General features: G+C 45.1%; 1 long non-coding RNA gene across 1 annotated transcript; it reads left to right on the top strand.

Moving 5' to 3' along the window:
* Window positions 1-422: 422 nt before the first annotated feature.
* LOC146440536 (uncharacterized) lies at window positions 423-18,573 on the top strand. Its single transcript, XR_014851424.1, has 3 exons — window positions 423-662; window positions 3,838-3,884; window positions 18,291-18,573. It is a non-coding gene; the product is annotated as an uncharacterized LOC146440536 (long non-coding RNA).
* The last annotated feature ends 10 nt before the right edge of the window (window positions 18,574-18,583 follow it).

Genomic DNA, 18,583 nt, shown 5'->3' with positions numbered 1-18,583 from the left:
ATAAAGTTTCACACAAGGGTTTGTGATTGAGATTCTCCATGTATTCTGTTTGAATGTTCTGATGGCCAGCTCCCGGTGTGCAAGACACCCAGTGAAGAACTGAGAGCATCTCAGAGATGTTTTAATGAGGATATTACTGTTCCAGTCAGTCAATAAAAACCAGTTTTCATGTCTGGCTGCTTGTAGTATACTATACCTAGCTTAGAATTCTTTGGAGAAGACAAAACACCTCTACTATCTCAAGAATATGACGCACCAACCTTGAACGTGTTTTTGTAAACTCAGTGTCGTTTTTGGGAGGAGAAACACAAAATCAGATCACAAGTCATTTGTTGTGTTTCTCACTGGGGAATTTTAGATAATTATACTCAAAAGCATAGTCCGTAAGTTCTTTAGTTGAAGTACTTCTCGTCGTGGTACCACCTTTGACAAAGGTGCACCATATTAAACCAAGGTAATACCCTTTTTCCTATACTGCATTTTAGGCATTAGTTCTGACGAGCCAAGCAGGAGGAGGGGGGATCCTAAGTTCTTATTTTGGACTGAGAAATGTGCTGCTTCACCCCTCTACTCGCTGGCACTGCGGGAGGGAAGTGACTGGGATTGAAAAAACTAGGAAGTTTCCGGAAAAACCTACCGCTTACCTTTCCACAGCAGGAGAGGTAAGATCAAAACGGATTTTTACAGTTTTATTGCAGCCAGTATCTGAGAGATATGCCCGGGTTTTTTAAACTACTGCTCTCTCAAAGCGGGGCTGTGAGAAGCGGACGATCTTCGTTATTACTTAGAGCGGGCCACCACCTAGTGGCTCACAGGGGGTTGTGGCTGTTATAACATAGCCTCCCTCTCCTCGTTGCGCGGTTTGAGTGTTGGGGGGTTGGATTGGGTGACTCAGAAGCGCTGTGTGATCGGGGGTTGTAGGAGCTGCGTATGCGCTGATTGTTGCACGGGGTTCGTGTGACGATTCATGGTGGCGGTGATTTGAATGCAAGGCGGCGGGTTGTACAGCACAGGGGATGGTGGAGTTGTACAGACGGTGGTTGGAGCCGCAGCCGGCAGCGCTGGGACATAAGAGGTTGCAGGAAGCGGCGGGGCTGTGCTATATGTTAGCTGGAGAGCCGGAGGCTGCTGAAGAGATGGCACAACCGTGCTTGGGTCCAGGGCGGGGAGCGGCGGCGGCGGCGGATTCTCGCCAACGGGAGAAGATGTTGGGGTGTCGGGGGGCAGGAGGGGCGGCGTGCCGGCTGCGGGGCCGTGCTGCGAGCATGCCGTGACGGGCAGTGGGGTCATAGGAGGCTATAGCTACTGGATTGTTGGCCATTGCAGTGATAACAGACTGAACACGGGTTTAGCTCGCGGGAAACAGGAGGGGAGCAGCCAGCCCCGCGGGGGTGGGGGGGGTGAGGCGGGGGTAGCCGCGATTATATCAGTGAGGGACCCCGCAGCAGCTGGAGCGAGGGGGGAGGGGCCTCAGGAACGGCGGCGAAGGAGCGCGGCGGCTGGGCTGCTCCCGCCGGGCTCTGCCATGGCCGGGGCTGGACAGGAGCAGGGAAGGGTGCGGGGAAGGGTGCGGGGGGCGGGAATGGGGCGGGGCGGCAGGAAGAGAGAGGCGGCGGGGGGCGGGGGTGGAGGGGGTCGCCGCAGTGACAGCAGCGAGAGAGAGGCGGTGCGGGTGGGGGGAGGGGGGCGGGGGCCACAGTGACGGCAACAGTAGAGGGGACCGCAGGGGTGGGGAAGGAGGGTGGTACAGCGGTGACGCTGGTGGGTGGAGTCGTAGGAACGGAGGAGAGGGGCGGAGCTGCGGTGACGCTGACGGAGCTGGGCGAATAGGGGGGTGGGGATGGCACGGGGAAAGGGGGAGGCCGGGGCCAGCGGGACCCCGGGTACTGGGGTGTAGCGCGCGGTGCCCTGCAGGGTTCCAGCGGCAGGCGACAGAATCACGAAAGGAGTAGGGGTCAACGCGGGATGTGCTGCGGAGGGTGTTTTTATAGCGAAAAGCTCGACTAGTGCCCTGCAGGCTGGAATATCTCTAATGTTTTCTCTGTTGCTGTAAACTTTACAGGCTATATCCAGCAATTTGTTCGTATTTCTGGAATCTTCCCCTTCCAGTTTTTGAAGCTTTCCTCTTCTGTCTGGAGCAGATTGCCCCACAAATATTGTTGTTAACAGCAATGCATCCCCTTCTCTTTCAGGGTCCAGATTAGTATATTTCCTGGCCACATCTAAAAGCCGCTGATAAAAGTCAGAAGGGGGTTCATCTTTTCCTTGGACTATTTGATACAGCTTTGATATATTTATAGCTTTTGGAATACCATGCCTTATGCCAAACGCGATCAACCTCTGATACCGAGTCAATAGCTCCCTGTGCCCTGGGTTATTGGGGTCCCACCGCGGATCTGTCTGTGGGAAATGCTGATCTAAGGTTGCTGGCTGAGCATTCTGAGCATGCCGTGCTGCGGGAGGCTCCCCAGCGGCTGCCCCCCTTTCCCTTCTTCCAGGGGAAACTGAAAATTCAATCTCTTCTTCTACAGAATCATGCTTCTGACACTTCTTCCCACCACAACATTCTACACAACTATATTCCAGAGGTTCACTTTTATTATTCTTCTCTAAAGCCAGTATCACAGACTGCTTTGGTTCTCTAGGTAGCAAACCACATTTCTTCCGTAAATCTAAGTCATTTTTCAACTCACAAAACAAATCTATGTAAGGATTTCTGACTGGCATGACTTGACACACAAACCAACTCTCTTTGTGTGATTCTGCTGGGACCCCAAGCAGAGCCCAGCCTGGGCTCTCACTCCCCAGTCTGTGTACTTGCCTTATAAATTTATATATTTTTAAAAAAAATTTACAAATGAAAAAAACAACATTCTGGGCCTTAAAAGACTTTGAATACATTCAGTGGTGGCTGCTGCAATTACACTCCATGTAAACAACTGACCAGAACCACAATTATTGGGGGAAAATTAGCTTTTAACAGCAATTCAGACAGAAATAATTATCTTTTAACAGAGGAGCACCATCTAGTGGTCTCGAGTGAACATGGCGGCTAGTTAAACAGTTCTCTAAGGAGAGGTAAATATGCTAGATAAAGGGTAGCAAAGCATATTTTTGTACACTATTTTTATGATTAAATTGATAATTCATTTAAAAACAAAAGGAAAAAAATACCAAGCCTGAGTAGAGAAACCATATAGCAGAAAAAACATTTTTCAATTACAGTATTTCCTGCTCCTCCCCTCCTCACTGCTAATAAATTTTATTAGCTTTTTATACAGTTACTGGGAAGTAGTATTTCTGTATGTTCTACTTGTAACCTACCTGCCCTTTGGCTTTCTTAGTAATGAAAATTTACATTCATTATACACAAGCCTCAAAGGAAATTTGTCACAGAAATGTTCCGTTTCAATTTCAATTGTTTTGGGGGGTTTTTTTTGCATGGTTGGGGATTTTTTTGGGTTTTTTTTTAGGTTTTATTTGTTTGTTTTTCGTTTTTGGGGTTTTTTTGGGGGGTTTTGTTTGGTTTTTTGTTTTTGTTCTTGTTTTTTGTGGGTTTTTTGTTTTTGTTTTTTTTTCTGTGTTTTTTTATTTGTTTTTTGTTTTTTGGGGGATATTTGGAGGGTTTTTTTAAAATTGTTTTTGGGGTTTTTTGGTTTTTTTGTGTTTGGGTGGTCAGAAAGGGTAGCCCAAACATCATCTCATAAGGTGACACTCCCAGATCTGACCTGGGTTGTGTTCGGATTCTCAACAGAGCCAGTGGTAAACATTTTACCCAGGACATTTGTGTTTCAATCATCAGTTCTGTTAAAGTGTTTTTTTCTTTTTTTTTTTAAGGCTGGTTCATTCTCTTTACCCTACCCAAACTTTGTGAGTGCCACGAGGTATGTAATTCCCATTTTATTCCCAAGGCTTGAGTTATCTGCTGTAATACTCTTGATGTAAAGTGTGTTCCTCTATCTGAGTCTATTCTATTAACCATTCCATACCTGGGAATCATTTGTTCCATGAGGGTTTTACATACTACATTAGCTGTAGGGACTGCTTCTACCCAATGAGTCAAATGGTCTATTATTGCCAATAGAAACTTCCACCTCTGTACTTGGGGAAGTTCAGTAAAGTCCACTTGGATACTCTGGAATGGTCTCAAAACTAATTCACGACCCCCTGGCGTCATTTTCTCATTACTTTTTTATTTACTTTCTGGCAAGTTATGCATTTTTCAGTTACTTGTTTTGCCACTCCAAAGACCCCAATACATCCATAATTCCTTAAAAAATGATCACACAATGCCTGAGTACCCCAAGGAGTCTTTTGATGCATATTTCTAATGTTTTTCTAGTCAGTGGCTTATTAAGCAACTGCCTCCCATCAGAAAGCCTCCACTTCCCAGACTGATCTTGAATTTTACTGCTTGAGTATATCCTTCAATCCATAATCTACAGTATCCCAATAATCCAAGTAATCTTCTTACTTCCTTCTTTGAAGAAGGAGCTGGGGAGAGATAAAATCCCTGCAATCCTCTCAGGATTTAGCTTTTGGTTGCCTTTACTTATCTTTTTGATTATTAAATTACGATAATCAATTATATGCCCCCTCCCTGCCTCCTCGTTGCGATTCCACTTAGGAGTGCTATTGGCATCTTCTGGTCTCCTGAGGGACCTTGTATATTATCTCTATTCCCAAATTCTCATTCCAGCAGCTCTAATCATCTGTCTCTCTTCTTGGGAAAATATAATACTCATTAGATCTCTTCCCAAGTATAAATACTGGGGCTTAAAAATTGATCCAATGTCTCAGCTACACCTATGGGATCCTTTAATAACCCTTTAATTTCCTTCTTAAAATGTCTGTCCTCGGAGGAGGTCAGAGGGGCATTTACTAAACCTATGCCCCCTTGTACTTCCCTCATGGGGACTTCTCGTGAGGGGAATAAGCTAATTTCGTGACCCCTCCCTTTCTGCTCTTCAATCCCCATAACTTTAGAGGAGAGGGACCCTTTTCCCTTGTTTCGGAGTAGTGGCAGGGGAGGGATTATCAGGCTGCCTTTGAGTGCTGACTGAGTTTCTCCCAGCATTCTGATACGCTGTCCCGTTATCGAAACTCGGGGCTACCAGTCAGGGCAAAAGCGGAAGAGACAGCTGAGTCCTCCAGGGTCATAGAGTTGGGGCCGGAAGTGGGTAGGGCAGCCGGCGGAAACGGAACTACAGCGGGGCGGAAGTAGGTTTTCCTCCTCCGGTAGCCATGTGGGTCGGAGTGCAGGCTAGAGCTGGGCCGGCCCGGGTCCATTGGAAGGGCCCCCAGCGTGGGTGCAGTAGGATTGGGGGCATGGGGTAGGGCACCCGGCTGAAGCGGGGCCGCCGCGTGCCTGGGAGCCATGGCATGTAAGCCCGGCGGGACTCCGGCATGTCTGGCTGCTGGAGGCAGAGCGGCGCCCGCCGCACCTGCACAAACAGAGGGGAGGGTGGCTCCGGTGGATCCCAATCTTTCCTTTCTCCCTTTTTTCCTGAACCTATTTTACTTCCTTTTTGTCCCATTTTTCCTTTTCCTTCCTGGCCTCTTTCTTTGTTCTCACCCACGCCTCTACCTCCTTTATAGCACAACCCCCCCCCCCCCCCCTTTCCTGTATATTATATCCACCTCCTTTCAAATACCAGAGTTTAAATTAATCACGTTTTCCCATTCATTCACATTCTCCCACCTTTATATTCTTATATCATTCATTTTCACTCACAACAATACAATAATAAAGCAATTTTTACTTTTTAACTGATTCCTCACAGATTCTGTGTTTTAAATAGAATGGTAAACTCTCAAGTATGGTCCTTTAGTCCCAGATTCTCTTGGGTCTGCTATCCCACACTTCGCGTCCAGAGTACTTTTTTCTCTAGTCTTTGTGTGGTTTTTACCCTCAATCTGGCAATTTTTTCCCTTACTTGGAATTTGGGGACTTTTACTCTCGTCCCCTGTCTCCCAGTAGATTTCTACCAGGAAACTCCGGGTTCCTTTTTCCTAGGGGGTCTAACCCCTCCCTGGGGACCCCTTCCCAGTTAGCCCTCCTACTAAACTTCTTTTTTCCCTACTTATTACTAGGAAATTACTTTTTTCCCTACTAATTACTAGGAAATTCCTGGCTCCTAGGGTTAGACATTCAAGTACTATTGGATTCTCTGCTAACCCCAGGTCTCGGAGGCAAAGTGTTCATCCCGGACGAGTCTCCAGTTGTGAAAAACAAGGTTTTTCCACTCTCCTGTTAGGATTAAAAAGGTTTAATAAAGACAATAGGGGACAGATAAAAGCAAAAGGTCAGCGCTGGGTGCTTTGGCATTCAGCCAGAAAAGCACGCCTGGTATGGACAGAGACACCCTTTACATACTCTTCAGCCTAATGCATATTCATAAACAGTTATACATATTCATATTTTTCTCCAAACTATTTTGCATGTTCTGGGAACTGATCCATCTCCTGGGAGCATGCGCAGTCGTCTGTCATTGATCCTGTTATCACTCCCAGATTGTGGTTCTTGCAGGCAACAGGTGCTGATAGTTGGAATGTCAGAGGCAGTGTCCATTCGAGGGATGTTATCCAGTTCAAGCAGACAGTTCAAGCATTCTAATAAAACTATAACAGCCATTTTACTACTGTTAAACTCAGCTAGTACTAGAAAGAAAGACCTTAGTCATCATTACACAGCAATTTTTCACAACCAGGCTACCTCTATAAGAAAAGAATTAAAACAATACACATAGTATCCATTGTAATATTTGCGAAAAGCCAACATTATGACATGTATTTATCACATCAGAGCAGTGGGTATTTGCTTTATTCGATGCACTGGGTGTGTGGGAATTGTTTCCACCAAACACACACACACCAGTACCTCCAAAGGCACAGTGTTATAGGTAAAATTCATGAATATTCATTACATTCTCCAGGATAGGAGTGGTTAAACAAATTACTTCTCATAAGTCATTAACATTACTAGTGATTTCTTGTGCTCAATGGCAAAAGGATTCCTTTTGCCCCCTTTTATCTTGATAAGATTAAGGGAATCCACAAGGCCAGAACTGACGGGTGCCGTGCTGGTGGAAGGGGCAAAAGCTCAAAGAAACAAGAATGGTTGAAGTGCAGATAGATTTGGGTTTTCTATTTGACCAGTCCTTTCTCCATCCCTCCTTATCTTTTTGTAATTTTGTAGTTCTTTACAAATCTTGTATGTCATGGAAGTAAGTCCTTTTCTCTATCTCATGTCTAAATTTGTGCTTTTGCCATTGAATATAAGCATCCCAATTCCAAGTACATAATATCATACAACAATAACTACTATTGCAGACAGTAAATAACAATGCAATAACACAAATAACTATTACATCCATTTGTTTAAGTTAGGATTAACATAATTGCAACAGCTTGTATTTATAACTGTACATACTCTTTCTCCTCTGGCATACAGCAAATCTGTAGTTAATTTGTGAGATGCTCTTTATCTCGATTTGCTGTGCTTTTATGGCATCTGCAGCGGCATTCATTATGGTCTCCACAGTGGCAGAAAGATTCTTCTTTAGTTCACTGACTTCGGGCCAGGGTATAAACTACCTGGCAAAGATGTGAAAATTGGTGGGTCTATCTATTAGTATGAAAGTTCGGAGTAAGCCCTGTTAGTTGAGGAACAACACTGATGTGGAGAGATACTGGTCTTATTGCACAGCGACTTTGTCATCCCAAGGGCAAAAGTTTATGGGCACCTGTGTTCATATATTTAATGTCAACTCTGCCCTGGGGCCACTGGCTAACTCTTGGGCTTTGGTTTTACCTTAGTTTGATTTTTACATATTAGCTTTCCTATAGGTCTAGAATTTTGAGCAGTTATTTTGAAGAAAGAGAAAGGCAGAATCTATAGAAATTCTAAGAGTAACTGCTATTTTAAATTTAAAATTATCTTTTAAATTGCAGAGCCCAAAGCCTCGCAGATTGGTCTATGACTTTCAGCGATTTTTCAAAAGCAGTATTTTCTTTTTGTGGGGCTTAGCATTTTCAAACATTGGACAAAAAAATATGCATATAACAGCAACAGTTAGAGATACTTAGTAAAAGAGCCAGCCATCCTTTTGAAAGCTTTTCATTTTAAAAATAAAATTATTTTGTTATTGTTATATTTCAATTTCACAAATTTAGATTTAAGCTCATGAGCTAATGTGGTCATTGTTTCATGTGCATGCATTAAAAAGGGTATAGCTTTTTTTTTTTCCTGGCTTACTTACCCTTTTGCATCTGAAGCCATACTTGCCATTACAATTATTACAAGGTTTTGCTAGGATAGCTGACTGTGGATAACACTGTTCTGGAAATACAAAAGCAAAACCATTTAATGTGTTTCATTTTGGTGTTGCATCTTTTAACCAATTTACTGTATATTATATTGTCCAATATTGTTCTTTTGTGTCCTCTTTGTCTGGAGTTTCACACTGGAGAGGAGTCTCTGGCTGTGGATCTCACAGCCGTGAGGGCAGTCAGCAGTTCTTTTGCTTCTGTGGCTTGAGTGGTTCCTTGTCTCACACAGCTTTTTATCTGATGAGGACACACTGAAGGATGTTAAAACAAACTTGCACAGTGATAGCACATGTTAGAGTGGGAGAAGGATGAATTCTTGCCTCTTTCAATTCCCCACTGGAAATTCTTATACAAATCAAGTTTCTAATAAGTGAGAAATTAAGCTCTAACGAACTAATGTTTTACTCCTGCAGGTTAATAAACCTCTTTCTTCCTATAATTTCTTAAATGCATGTATTACTCTATATGCATCTTTAGAAATAGTAAAAATACTCACTATCCTGCCCTGGTATAGCTCGCAGGATTTCACAAGCACCTACAGCTCTGCTGCTCGAACTGACTATGGGAGAGGCAATGTCTCACTTCTTTTAACTCTCTTTCATTAATGATAGTGTATCTTTCAAGTTGTTCTCTTCTATTACTCTTGAAGACTCACTACTAAACACATTCTCTCCCCAGACCAGGGAGTGCTCCGCGAATCTTCCCTAGATCGGGTCTGCAGATTTATCACCTGAACGCCGTGCAGTCATGGGTTCTCTTCAACCCCCTCAAGGAGGCTGAGTCAAACCCCCTCGTTTTTCAATTCTAGATCCTCTTGTTTTACTAAACAAGATTCACAGTACAATAACCGAGCGCTGGTCAACCACTTGGAAGTTCTTTCAGTTAACAAAGCTTTAACTTGGTGTGAAGCTTTTAACAATCAGATATCCTCCCAGATTCAGCTTTCGAGCCTCAGACCCCAAAGCTGTGGCTGCACAGTCTCTGCAGACAATGAGGCCAGCCCCTGGATCCAGCAACTTAGAAAACTAGCAACAGGCTGCCGTGTTCCCCAAGAGTAGCTGCCAAATTCCCAAAGCATGGGAGAGCAACATTTGCCCCACAAACACCTTGCAAACTAACAGTGTACTTTACAGAATTGGCTTCAGGATTTTAAGCTGCCAATTCTGGCTTTTCATGACAGCAAACCATGCAGAGAGGACTGAACCCCCTCTTTGGGGGTTTGCACCAGGCACATATTGTCACGCTCTTGGCTGCCTGAACAGCCTGGACAGAGAGACACACCTGGTGCACACCTTCCCTTCAGCAGTTCTAATTTTTTTTTTCTCCTCAGCAGTTAATTTGCATTTCTAAAGCTTTGTTTAGACTGACTGCTAGGCCCTGACTGCTCGAAACGGTTAGGCCAAGCAAGCACGCATAAAAAAAGCCAAACCCATCCAAACCAATACCTAATTGGCACATACTAAAATCGAACAGACACTCCAAAGTTGTTTCAACACTCTTTCAGCGAATTACTTTATTTCAGGGCCATTTATTTTATGTCCCAGCACTCACAAAACTAGCACACACACACACAGGTACACGTGCATTCTGAAAATAATTCATAAGCACCTGAGTAAAACTCTGCTCATAAAAAAACCAACCACTCAGCGTAACCCAAGCAGGAGACTTCTTTGCAAGGTTAAAATGCCTTGCCAATTGCATTTTAACCCAAGTAGGAGACTAACTCCAAAATATACAGAACCTAAATTCTTGTATACACCAAAGACTTTGAAAATATGCACTCATATTTTCACCAGGCGCTAATACCCAAATCACTGTTATAATTATTTTAAATAGGGGCTAGCCAATTAGTTATTCATATATATATTTCTTTCATTATTAATTCTTATACTTTTTTTTTTCCTGAGGCTGCCCATGCTTCTGGGTTTATGTCAGTATGAGCTTTCTCAGACATTTTACACAAAAAGATACCACAGTGTTAGCTTCTGTATTGTTTTTCACAATGCTAGTGTGCATTCCCACTTTAGCCAGCAAATCTCTTCCCAGTAAATTACAATCACAATTAGGAACAAACGGAAATTCACGCATTTGAAACTTATGCGCCACATCAACTAATAAAACACACTCGCTCTTCCTTTCTACTCACCCCTTGCATAATTAAAGATCTTTTTGACAACTGCCCCCCCTTGTGGATAAAATTCAAAGTGGAACGAGAGGCTCCTGTGCCTACTAGGAAACACACCTCCTCCCGATCCGGACCCATTTAAAATTTCTCACGGGCTCCTGTGGGGTGGGTCCCTGGTAAAACGGAAGCCCCTGACATCCCTAACAATCCATCTCCGTTGTCCTCTGGATTTCCTCCTCCTGAGGATCCAGCTGTTTCTGCAGACATTCCCGCTTCCAGCGTCCCCTCTGCCCCGGCTGGCTCTCCCCTGCCGAGGGGGAAATGCCTTTGCCACGTCTTGGTGACCAACCCCTTCTCCACTGTCCCGGGGGCCCCGCAGTTTATTCCTTTGGGGCTGTAATACCTTTGGCATCACCTTTGCCCTTGCCTTTCCCTTATCCCTCCTTACATACATTTGCAGTACCTTTCTAACCAGTTCGTTCAGGGGCTTATTCTACCCTTCCTCCAGCCCCCACCCCCACTACTGCCTGGGGGTGCTCGTTCCCCCACATTTCAAAATCATTCCAGTGACCCAAACAAAACTCCTAACAGACAATCCTAGCCTTTCCATGTAGAATCTGCATTTCCCAGATATTCCTTCTGCAGTGTCCAAACGCAGCTCCCCCTCCAGCACTCCCCGGGGGCATGGGATCGGTGTGTCCCGCAACCTCACGGAGGCTGGGAGGCCACAGCCGCCCCTGCCCCAGGGGTGGCAGGGTCAGGGACTGCCCGGTGCTGAGCCTGGAGCTGTCCCACAGCCCCAGCTCGGCTCTGCACCTCCCCACAGGCCCCCAGCCCGTGCTCCCAGCCCCACACCTCTTTTTCTACGGGATCATACATCAGACACCTCTTTATACTACAACATTTTACACAACCATATTCCAGAGATTTACTTCTATTGTCCTTCTTTAAAGTCAGTATTATATGCTGATATGGCTCTCTTGGTAACAAACCACATTTCTTCAGCTACACACACACACGAGTCCCACAGAGATACCTATTAGCACACACAGAGAAACAGCATACACCCCAAAATTCAATACGCGTTCAAAACATGTATTAACACTCAATTAGTTACTTTTTTTTTTTTAATCCCGTGGCCGTCCCTGCATGAAAATATAAATTAGTGCAAGTAATTTGTGCACATGAACACACACACACACAGACACGCACGCAAACACAAACATCACAGCAGCTGCAACATCCACTGCAGGTATCAGACCTGCTTCTCCCAAAGGCACCAGGGGGCCAACTCACCCCTAGACAACAAAATCCACTGCAGTTTCCCTTGTTGCCTCCCTCTAGGCATGGATTGTCGAGACCCCTTCTCGACTCTCCCTTACTGCCCTCCTTGGGCGTCCATGTCCTTACATTTTTGGCAGCGTCATCCCTTGTGCTGGGACCCCTTCCCAGCTTTACCTTTGCAACCCTCCATGGGTGCCCTGTTTTACCTGAGCTACTCTCCATGGGTGCCCTCCCAGGTTTACTCTCCGAGGATCTCATTGTACTCACCGGTCAGATTTTCAGTGGTCCTTCCCTGCGGACTCTTCATGGACCTCCTTGGTCCACCACTCGTCTGTCTCCTGGACCGTCTCGGGTACCCAATCAATCGCCCGGTGACAGCCGCCACCAAGGGGAGCTGATCACCAAAACTGGGTGAGGTGCACCTTCAGCTCTGCTTGCTGCCTGCTGCCCCCGGACAGTGGAAGGATCCTGGACCGAGGCCCCATTTGTCAGGAAAATTAATCCACAAACGCCAGAGGTTTATGTCCAAAAAGGAGACAGAGGAGTCCTGTAACTTTATTCATGAATAAAGGGAGAGGTCATGGGCATTTCCCATGGGGTCTCTCTCAAATTGCTAGAGGACACAGCCTCTTTTATCCTAATTTCCCAGCCGCTGGTTCTGTCACCGAATCTGCGGGAAAATAAGAAAAACCCTCTAACACTGTATTTGAAGTGATAGAGAATCAGGCATTACTTTATTTGCTGGCCAGGATGTGCCTAGGAAAGCATTCCAAGAACACATAACCTCAGAGAATTTTCTCCCGAATTTTATACAGTCAAAACCCTTGCTGCAGATGGTATCTGGCGAATGTCTGTGATAACCCCATGACCTGTGGATGTCCAGTTGGTGCCACAATGTCTCGAGGATGTTCTGTTAATGGTCTTTATCTTTCTGGTTATCTTCGGGGTTTACTCCCAGTCCGTGGTATGTTAATCCCATCTCTTTAGGGTGATACTATATCTCTAAAAAAACTAAAGAAAAGCTCCTTTCCCTAGGTAAAGTCAATTAAAGCTAGCTAGAGAGATACAATAAAATTTCTTAAGTTATATTTTTCTGACAATTCCCCCCTTTGGAAGTGACCATAATTTCTTTAAGGTCACTTCCACTTAACTTATCATCTAAACTAAGTTAATTCAAATAACAAAAATGAAAATAAAATTATTCTCGGAATAGTCAGCCATCCTTAGAGACCTTTCTTAAACTTTAGATTTTTATATGAGTTTGTTTTCATTAAGTTTGCACAATGTTTTACACCCTAATTTGCAAACTTGCATTAAGATCCATATGCCAATTATTAAGGTCAGAACTATGATAGCAATGCCAATTAGTTTTCTTATGATCGCATTCAGATTTGGAATCCATGATGTAATCCAGTCAAATATATCTACTCCCTGGTTCTTTTGGATTTCTTGAAAAATTTCAGAATTTTTCCTTATTTCTTCTAAGTCAGTTTATACTCTTTGGGTCTGATCAATGTACACACAGCAGCTGGTATTAATGACTGTGCACACTCCACCTTTGGAAGCCAGAATCAGATCTAGGGCCATTCGATTTTCTTTGACTACATTAGAAAGGCTAGTGACTTCTTGTTGTAAAGCACTAATTGCATCACTGGTTCGGTTTTCTATTTGCTCAATAACTCCAGAGATGTTTACGATGGCCTTTTCTAATTCAGGTACTCCTAACCATGGTACAAGTCCTCTCATGAACTTGTCAAATCCAGAGGACTTTTCAACTAATGGATTTAGAGTTCGTTTATGTCGCATAATAAAGGATCGCAGATGTCCTTTGGGGAATTCTGATTTACTAATGATACCTATTTCTGGTACCACAGTCCCAATAGTGCATATTCCTTGCCATTTAGGTGGCAGAGCTTTTCTAGCTGAATTCCCACATAGCTAGTAGTATCCTATGTTATCGGGAATAGGCCACCATTGTGTATTTAGGATACTTTTATTTGTTACATCTAAGTATGAATTACATTTCGGGTAATTTCCTACCATTATTCTCGACATACAATTAGGTGACTTTGTTTGTTTGAGAGGGGCTGCCCCTGATTTCTCTGGACATCTCTGAACACAAGAGGCATTCACAGCTGTTAATTTTACTGATAGGATTTGTTTATCTAAGGTGTTGCGTGTTACCTTTTCTTTAAAAAGGTGCATTACATCAACTGGGGGAAAGCTATTGGAGAATGTGTTTGGGATGGGAAGTCCCATTAGTTGTATACTTTTGTCTGAGTGGGTGGGAAACTGAGAGCAAATCCAGCAGTTGCTGCTGTTTGTTATCAGAGTTACAGGTTGCATGAGTTTTAGGTGTGAGTTTCTCTTCCAGGGGTCAGGTAGTATTTGTTCAATGTGTGTCATGTTAGAGGAAAAATACATATCACTACTTTTCTTTGTGCGCTCACTTACTCATCTGGGATTTGAGCCTAGATTTGTCAGTCTCAGGCCCTTGCTGGGATGGTTGACTATTCCAGACAAAATTATCCAGACCAAATTATTCTGAAAATATAAAAGAAACCATTTAGTATTTCTCATCTTAGCGTCTCTGATTTCGTTGCAGCTTTATCTGCAATGGATTAGTTGTTTGTCGCACTGTCCAGAGTGTTTCTTCTGGGTCTGGGGCTGGTTTGATTCGCGAGTAATGCATCCAGGAGTCTCCACCAGTTGTTTTTACTGCTGTATGAGTAGTTAATAGAACTTGATAGGGTCCTTTCCACTTGGGCTGAAGGGGTTCTTCACTTCACGACCGGATGTAAACCCAATCTCCTGGCTGATGAGGGTGCACTTGAATATCCAATGGAACTGGTGAGGCTAAAATGACAAACTTAGGCAGCGATGAAAGTGTTTTTCTCAAGGAAATGACATACTCTTTCAAATGATGATCACCCATTACATGATTTTCCCCAGGAGCCATCACGGTTTGGTAAAGTCTTCCATACAGGATTTCAAATGGGCTTACCTTTTCTTTGGAACTTGGCTGAATTCTGATTCTAAGTAAAGCCAAAGGCAGAGCTTGTGGCCACTTAAGCGAGGTTTCCTGACAGATTTTACTCATTTGTCTTTTTAGACTTTGATTCATTCTTTCAACTCTGCCACTGGATTGTGGTCTCCAAGGAGTATGCAAATCCCATTTGATTCCTAAAGTTTTGGACAGGTTTTGCACAATATCTGCGATGAAATGGGGTCCCCTATCAGAGGACATTCCTAAGGGGACTCCGAACCGAGGTGCTATTTCCTTTAACAATATTTTAGTAACCTCTCTAGATTTGTTGGTGCGACAGGGAAAAGCTTCAGGCCGTCTAGAAAATGTATCAACCAAAACTAGCAGGTATCGAAATCCCTCTTGCCGAGGTAATTCAGAGAAATCAATTTGCCAATAGTCACCTGGACAATTTCCTCTTTTTATAGTCCCATGAGAAGGTATTTTGTAGGACTGAGGATTGTTCTGCAAACATATTTTACATTTCCCAACAATACTTTTAATGATTCCAGACATTCTTACACTGACTACTTGTGGCTTTAAGCTATCAATAATAGCTTCTGCCCCCCAATGTGTTTTCTTATGCTTGTCTTCAGCTATTTGTCTCATTACTGCTTGAGGTACTATAACTTGTTTTTGTGGTGTCACCCACCACCCCTCAGAGTTTAGGTGGGCTTTTAGGTGTTCAGCTAACATTTTATCATGGGTTTGGTATTCCGGGGTTACTTGTGGAAGGTTCATGTATTTTGATGGAACAACTATAAGGATGCTTTTCTCTGCTACCTCTTTAGCAGTTTTATCTGCCAATCTGTTTCTAACATTAGTTGGTGTATTTCCAAATTGATGAGCTTTACAGTGCATAACAGCCACTTGGATTGGTAGCTGAACACTATCCAGAAGTTGTTTAATAATATCTCCATACTTAATAGGAGATCCTTGTGCTGAGAGGAGCCCTCGTTCTTTCCAGATAGCTCCATGAGCATGTACCACTCCAAATGCATATTTAGAATCAGTCCATATGTTGACCTTCTTACCTTTAGACAACTCTAAGGCTCGCTGCAGTGCAATGAGTTCAGCCTTTTGTGCAGAGGTGTTAACAGGTAACGGATTAGCTTCAATTACCTCAGTCTGGGTTACTGCAGCATACCCGGATTTTCGTTTTCCTTCCTGCACAAAGCTGCTACCATCTGTGAAGAGTTCCCAGTCTGGATTTTCCAGTGGAGTGTCTTTCAAATCTTCTCTGCTGGAATAAACTTGTTCAATAGTTAGAAGACAGTCATGTTGTATGGCCCCTTCGTAATCTGGTGCACCTTCAAGGAACATAGCTGGGTTAAGGGCAGATGTAGTTTTTAACTCCACATCATCTTGTTCCAATAGAGCCACTTGATATTTAAGCATTCGGCTAGGGGATAACCAGTGGCCCCCCTTTTGTTCCAGGATGAAGATGACCATGTGTGGAACATAGACAGTCATTTTCTGGCCCATGGTCAGTTTCCGAGCTTCTTGTATCAGAAGGACTGTTGCTGCCACAGCTCGAAGACAGCTGGGCCACCCCTTGCTCACATTGTCTAGCTGTTTAGAAAAATATCCCACAGCCCTTTTGCTTGTGCCCAACCTCTGAACCAGCACTCCTAAAGCAAGGTGCAAACGTTCATGCACAAACAGGTCAAAGGGTTTGGTCAGGTCAGGCAATCAGTCATCCCTTGTGCTGGGACCCCTTCCCAGCTTTACCTTTGCAACCCTCCATGGGTGCCCTGTTTTACCTGAGCTACCCTCCATGGGTGCCCTCCCAGGTTTACTCTCCGAGGATCTCATTGTACTCACCGGTCAGATTTTCAGTGGTCCTTCCCTGCGGACTCTTCATGGACCTCCTTGGTCCACTACTCGTCTGTCTCCTGGACCGTCTCGGGTACCCAATCAATCGCCCGGTGACAGCCGCCACCAAGGGGAGCTGATCACCAAAACTGGGTGAGGTGCACCTTCAGCTCTGCTTGCTGCCTGCTGCCCCCGGACAGTGGAAGGATCCTGGACCGAGGCCCCATTTGTCAGGAAAATTAATCCACAAACGCCAGAGGTTTATGTCCAAAAAGGAGACAGAGGAGTCCTGTAACTTTATTCATGAATAAAGGGAGAGGTCATGGGCATTTCCCATGGGGTCTCTCTCAAATTGCTAGAGGACACAGCCTCTTTTATCCTAATTTCCCAGCCGCAGGTTCCCTCTCCCTTTCCCCATTGGCTGAGGTACTCGAGAGGTACAGACTTCCGGGAACACCTAATTAATATACATCACCCCCTAATACAGGCACCCCCAATACACATTCCCCTTTTCTTCTTCTTCTTGTGTCTCTGTTCTTGTGGCTTATTAACGCAGTTTTGGGTAAATCTAATTAAGGAAATTCCTATGGAAATCCTACCCATTGTTTCTTCCAGCTGTCAGTATCTATTTCATCTTACCAGCAGACTGAGGTCTTATCTTTACCAGTCATTTGCTTGTGAAGACACTCCCTTATTCCTTTCAGTGGGTTAATGTCATAAAAAGAAATTCAGTGTGATGAGAAGGACTTTCCCCTCCTGAGCCCAGTGCTGGCTGTGACCCATGACAGCCTTGTACTTCAGGGGATTTTCCATCCAAAGTGACCTGCACTGATGGAGCCCAGCACCCTCCAGAGCCTTTTCCCAGGGACCCTCCCTAACTTTCTCCATGAGCACCCTGAAGTCTGCTCTCCTCATGGCCAAGGGTGAAGGTTTGCTGGCACTTTGCCTTCTGTCACCAGAGATTTTAAACTCAGTGGCTCCGTGGTGACTGTGGCCAAGCTGGCCAACAATGGCCACTTGCCGGATGAGACCCTCAGTGGTAACGAGCAGCAGATCACAGAGGACACTTCTCCCACTCAGCAAACAGTATCTCCAGCTACTCCTGATGGGCCAAGAAAATGTCCCAGGCACAGCTGTGGGCAGGGACAAGGTAGATTTTGCCCCTGCACTGGGGTGGGCCCCCTGAGTGTGCCAGGAAGCAGCTCCTGGGAGCAGGCATGAGTGAGGCGAGGGAGGGGCTGTGTGCTGGCAGCTGGAGCAGCAGCACAGGTCAGAGCCCGTGTGGCCATGCTGGATGTGGGGGGAGAGTGTCTGGGGAGTGTGGGGGGAGAGTGTCTGGGGAGTGTGGGGTGCCCATGGGGGAGTGTGTGAGTGCTGCCTGTTGGCGCTGGGAGCAGCAGGCTGGGGCAGCCAGCGAGCAGGGCAGCCGTGGGGCTGGGCAGAGGGTGCAGGATGCAGGCAGGGCTGTTGGATGGGCAGGGGGGCTGTGCCAGTGCTGGAGAGAGCCAGGAATGCCCTCAGCTGACTGCAGTTGGAGATTGAGGAGTCCTAGGGGGAGGGCGTGGGAGATGGTGAAGGCAGCACCTTGTCCAGGGCAGGGTGTGTCTGTGTGTGTGTCTGTCTGTGTGTGTCTGTCTGTCTGTCTGTCTGTCTGTGTTGTCTCTGGGATACACACTCAGCTTAGGGAAAGTCTCTTTTCTTCCTCCACAGCCATGGCTTCTCAGGAGGACACACGAGAGGGGGATGCAGAGGCACAGCTCCTGGCAGAGGCATTTAAGAAGGCAGGACTGGATGCTAAATACTGGCTGCCCAAATTGTCAGAGATCCTGGGAGTCAAGTGCAAGGAAGCCCTGCAACATCTGGAATACAAAGACTACCTAAAGCTGGAGAGTGAAGTACAGCACCCCTGGGAGAAAAAGGCGCTCCAGAAACTCCGGAAAATAACAGAGGACAAAAAAGGATGTGAGGATTTGTCAGCAGGAAGCAGGGGGAACACCTCCCAC

Source organism: Lichenostomus cassidix, chromosome 3 (assembly GCF_008360975.1).
Source record: "Lichenostomus cassidix isolate B80296 chromosome 3, HeHo_3.0, whole genome shotgun sequence".
Classification (NCBI taxonomy): Eukaryota; Metazoa; Chordata; class Aves; order Passeriformes; family Meliphagidae; genus Lichenostomus; species Lichenostomus cassidix.
This window is presented reverse-complemented; position numbering and strand designations above follow the sequence as displayed.